Source organism: Physeter macrocephalus, chromosome 2 (genome assembly GCF_002837175.3).
Source record: "Physeter macrocephalus isolate SW-GA chromosome 2, ASM283717v5, whole genome shotgun sequence".
In the NCBI taxonomy this organism is placed as follows: Eukaryota; Metazoa; Chordata; class Mammalia; order Artiodactyla; family Physeteridae; genus Physeter; species Physeter macrocephalus.
In genome coordinates, this window is record NC_041215.1 from 91,135,766 (window position 1) to 91,141,861 (window position 6,096).

Here is a 6,096-nt window from a genome sequence, read left to right on the forward strand (position 1 = left end):
CAAAGGAAACCATAAACAAAATGAAAAGACAACATACAGAATGGGGGAAAATATTTGCAAATGATGCAACTGACAAGGGCTTAATTTCTAAAATATACAAACAGCTCATACAACTCAACAACCAAAAAATAAACAACCCAATCCAAAAATGGGCAGAAGACCTAAATAGACATTTCTCCAAAGAAGACATACAGATGGCCAATAGGCATATGAAAAGATGCTCAACATTGCTAATTGTAAGAGAAATGCAAATCAAAACTACAATGAGGTATCACCTCGCACTGGTCAGAAGGGCCATCATTTAAAAGTCTACAAATAAGGAATGCTGGAGAGGGTGTGAAGAAAAGGGAACCCTCCTACATTGTTGGTGGGAATGTAAGTTTGTGCAGCCACTCTGGAAAACAGTATGGAGGTTCCTCAGAAAACTAAAAATAGAATTACCATATGATCCAGCAATCCCACTCCTGGGCATATATCCGGACAAAAATTATAATTCAAAAAGATACATGCACCCCTATGTAAATAGCAGCTCTATTCACAATATCCAAGACATGGAAACAACCAAAGTGTTCATCAACAGATGAATGGATAAAGAAGATGTGGTACATTTGTACAACGGAATACTACTCAGCCATAAAAAAGAATGAAATAATGCCACTGCAGCACCATGGATGCAACTAGAGATTATCATACTAAGTGAAGTAAGTCAGAAAGAGAAAAGCAAACACCATATGATATCACTTATATGTAGAATCTAAAATATGACACAAATGAACCTATCTATGAAACAGAGACAGAATTATGGACATAGAGAACAGATTGATAGTTGCCAAGGGGGAGGGGGTTGGGGGAGGGATGGAGTGGGAGGTTGGGGTTAGCAGATGTAAGAGTTTATATATAAAATGGATGAACAACCAGGTCGTATAACTGAATCACTTTGCTGTATAGCAGTAACTAACACAACACTGTAAATCAACTATATTTCAATAAACAATAATATAATGTTGGCCTCAAGAAAAAGCACTTGTGTGACTGAGCTGTGAGCTGAATTATTGTTCTTTTCATGGAACAAATAGTAACTATAGTTATTCTGACTTCAGAGAACAAGAATGCTCATCTTTTCATTTGAAAATGCTGCTTTTAACAATTATGCATAAGAACACACCTTCAAGCCAAGGTAAGTGGGTGGGGATTGTGACAATAAATATTTCATTTCATATAGTCAAATTTTAGGAAGATTTTCAAGTGCACCCCCCACCAAAAAAAACTACCTAAGGTCAATCACAATTACTAAAAAAGACTGAAATTTGTGCCAAATATCTGTGATGTAACAAAAGACAGAGGAAGACGGTCCAAAATTACTTCAAAACACCAGACACTTTGAGGTATGAACTATCAGTGATATATGACTTAGGTTAACTAAGGATTTTACTAAAATTTTAACAGCTATGAGCTATATATGTTTCAAGGGACTGGAACAGGTGATGTATACATCTTCTTTTCTAAGGGACTGAGAAAGTTAAAAGGTGAGCAGTTGATGAGAGGTAGGCTATGACAACACTTTTGAAATTAGAGATCAGTTTGCTTTAACTTCAATATCTTTCCTGATGTTGGAACAAATCCCCCAGCAAGCAATTTGCAAAGCTCTAGAAAGTACAGGAGGCAGGGTAATAACCAACATGACTTGGTGGACAACAAATCATGTCAGTCCAATTGAATTCCCTTTTACCCAGTGACAGCCTTATAAATGTGGGGGAACAAATGAAGTTATATATCGTGGCTTCACAAGGCTTTGGACTGTAACGCTCAGAAGATACTCATACACAGGGTAGTAAACTACGGTTTAGAGCATAATCTTGGAGGAGTAATTAGTTATTGCTCATTTTTCAGAGATTACTCTTTGTAGTGATGTATATCAAGGAAATTACCCAGGTATATCCCTAGGAAATATTTTTATTAATGACTTAAATATTAAAATACATGGTATTTTCATAAAATTCGCATGTTAAAAAGCAGCATATATAAAGAAAAATTCAAGTTATTACATTTAGAATACTTGTAAGAAGTCATTTCCATTTGGTGCCCCTTAGAGCCTATTTCTGAATCATTCACATGGGATATAATATTCATAGGTTTTCCCATTTTCCATTCTATCTATCTCCATTGCAGTTATACTACCTAGTGAAATTCAAGATAAAGGCACTGTTCTTGGATCAGTGGGAAGCTGTGGAATTGCCTTCTGGGAAAGATCATTTTCCCTTTGTTTTTACATTTCCCTTTTGTGTTATGTCTTCAAGTGCCATGCTTTTATTATGAATTGACTGTAGCTACTGTTAAGAAGAGCACCGCTCAAAATCAAGGTGGATTACATTTCAGAAATGTAAGCAAATGATCTTAAAACTGGAAATCTATTTAATACAGAATAATAAGAAAATAAAATAAGACTGACAGAACCTAGATAGAGGAGAGAAAGTATAACATTTGGTACTGGCAATTCGTTTAAATGTAAAGTTGAACATAATTTGAAAATATTTCATTTAGGACACCTGTGGCTACATTCATAAAACAGTCTATCATTGTTCTATGATATCAGCTTTGGACAGCAGGATTATGGTAACATAACATAAATTAAGTGGCTTTGTGAATGGATTATCTGTTTTCTATAATAATTCACTAATAAAATCATTTGATTCCATAGTCTTTTGGGAAGTAATATTTTAGTAACTTCTAATTTCACAATTATTAGTCTAAGTTTTCCTTTCCTCTTGAATTGATTTTGGCAATATAAATAATCCAAGAACATTTCTCAATTCACCAAGAATTTCAGAGTATTTTTGTTAAATTACACATAATAAAATATGGGTTGTTGCCATGATTTATATAAGTAACTACACTTCTTTTTGACTCATAATCTTCATTATTCAAATAAGCATTAAAATGGTGCTTACTTTATAGTGTTTTTTTAAAAGGCTAAAAGAGTTAAAACACACAAAACTCTTAGAACAGCAAGCACAGTATGCACTTAAACTTATTATTATTATTATTGCTATTATTATCCTTTCTTAAGATACAAATGCCTCTGCATTTATCATATCACCTTTCTTATTATTTTTCTCATTTTTTCTTGATCCATTGATTTACATTATGGTTGGTTAGTTGGTTGGTTGATTGATTGATTAATCGATTGATTTTCCCATAAGTAGCCACAACTATGCCCAACCTTTTATTTCATCCTTTTCGGGTCATTTTTTAAAGTTGTGTCTATCTATTAGAATGCTTTCTCGGGGCTTCCCTGGTGACGCAGTGGTTGAGAACCTGCCTGCCAATGCAGGGGACACGGGTTCGAGCCCTGGTCTGGGAAGATCCCACATGCCGCGGAGCAACTAGGCTCGTGAGCCACAACTACTGAGCCTGCGCGTCTGGAGCTTGTGCTCCACAACAAGAGAGGCCACGACAGTGAGAGGCCCACGCACTGCGATGAAGAGTGGCCCCGGCTCGCCACAACTAGAGAAAGCCCTCACACAGAAACGAAGACCCAACACAGCCAAAACTAACTAACTAAATTGATTAATTAAAAAAAAAAAAATGCTTTCTCTTGCAAGGGTCAGAAAATCTAACCCACACTAGTTTAAACAAATGAGTGGGTTTAGTGGCTCATTTTTGTTCCTGAAATGTTTAGAGATAGGGGAGATTCAGGCAATGTTTGATCAGGGCTCCAGCTTCATTTCTCTGTAGTTCCTTCAGCTCTACACTTGTCTCTTTGTTGGCTCCCTACTTAGACTGGCTTCCCTAGTGACTGTGAGATGTTTAGGATCACCAAACAAAGGCTCCAAAGAAAGGTATAGCAGATTGTTTCCTACAACAATCAAATAAAAGTATTCAAAGTCACTTTTATTAAATCATCCCTCAACTAGTCACCAGGATCAATGGGGAAGCCATGAACTAACTGGCTCAGGCTTAAACCAATCACTGGCAAGGGAAAAAGGCCCTCCTATGAAGCCAGGAGTGGGATCAAGACACCAAATTCGTAGAATTACTATACAGGCAGGGAGAAAGTAGTTAGCATCGATTGCCAAGCATGTGAGTGAACCATCTTCAATGTTCAAGCCCAGTCAAGCCCCTAGATGGACTCAGCCCCAGACAACACACAGGGTGCAGAGTCTAGTCAACAACAGATCATAAGAAATAATAAAATTGTGTTTTTTTAAGTTACTAAGCTTTGGGAGTGGTTTGTTATACAGCAATACATAACCAAACCAGTTGTCAGTATATTTTTATGTGCCCTTGAACGAGGAGACTTCTATTTATATTCAGGGTTTGCTAATGAAGAGTGTGCACATTGTCTCTGGCCCTAATCATTGATAATTTGAGGTACGGTTGAATCATACTTCACAAATCTACAGCAGGATGACAGACTGATATGCTCAGCTTTCAACCTAAGTCCCACTATCTCTTGGAGCATTCACTGAGAGTGGTGATGTAGCTCTAAACTGGGATCATCTCCTATACCCACCTACCGGTTGTCCAGTACTTAGAATAAAGAGGGCATATACAAAGACACAATTCTAAACCTCAGCTCCCACCTACACCACATTACTTGAGGAGACTTCATCTCCAGTAAGTCTACAAATCACTGCTGCTCTCACTCATCCCAATTTCCTGTAGTCTTTCTTGAAACTTTGGTGTCTCTGACAAGATACAGATTTTTTTTTAAAGCATTAATATCAAATGGGGCATCACAGTTTTTAGTTCTCTATCTCAGAAAAATAACATTCATGCAGGAGAAAGAAGTTTTCATTTAATATAAACTTTGGATTTTTCTACCAGTATCAGAAAAAGCATAGTGCCACTTTCCTTTGAACTGGCAGATTTGCTCTGTCCTGGCAGTAAAGTACAGACAACATGGACAAATTCCACTAGTCATGCCATTAATGACAATTGTTCCCAAAATCTTGTCATAGGTTTACTGTAAATTTTGGTTTTTCTTTGTATAATGTTTAGTATTATCTGTGACTTAAGTTCTTTCATTGAAGTTGTGAATAACTATTAGACAATTGATCAGATAAAATTTCATCACAGCCTTTACAGATCCATGGCATTTTTAAATTTCCAATTGTCTCTATTCCCTTTTTGTATTCGGCAAAATTAAAAAATAATACATTAATAGAAAAAAAAAGTATATGGAAGGAAAGAAGAAAAGAAGGGCAGAGAAGAGGAAGAGGGAAGAGGAGGGAAGGAGGAAGAAAAGATAACAGGTAAAAAGGAAGAGAGTTTTGAAAAAAACAAAGGATTCCTATTATCATGAGTACCAAAATTTCATATTTCCTGGTCTTCACTACAGTCACCCCTCTATAACTTACTACTTTAATCTTTCATCAGGCTTGGTTCTGGAAACAAATCTGTAATAGATCTGTTTTCAATAATTTATGGTATTTTTATCTTCCACTCTTCTTTTTAGTTTTCCTGAATCTCTGGAATTATCCTCCTTACTCAACCATCTTCAACTCCACAATATATTGTACTGGCCCCATCTTAAGTTTCTGACATTCACTCCACCTCCCTTGACTGCCTCCTAGGAAAATCTTGACCTCTCAGAAATGGGAACTAGTGAGCCTGTTGTTCTGTTTTGCTCATGCTAGCACATTAACTAGCTAATCCTGAACATGCAGATAATGAAATTACAGTTAAAAGAATGTACTTTAGGGCTTCCCTGGTGGCACAGTGAAGCCTGCGCGTCCAGAGCCTGTGCTCCTCAACGGCAGAGGCCACAACAGTGAGAGGCCTGCGTACCACAAAAAAAAAAAAAAAAAAAGCAAACACCATATGATATCACTTATATGTAGAATCTAAAATATGACACAAATGAACCTATCTATGAAACAGAGACAGAATTATGGACATAGAGAACAGATTGATAGTTGCCAAGGGGGAGGGGGTTGGGGGAGGGATGGAGTGGGAGGTTGGGGTTAGCAGATGTAAGAGTTTATATATAAAATGGATGAACAACCAGGTCCTACTATATAGCACAGGGAACTATATTCAATATCCTATAATAAACCATAATGGAAAAGAATATAAAAAAAGAATGTATATATA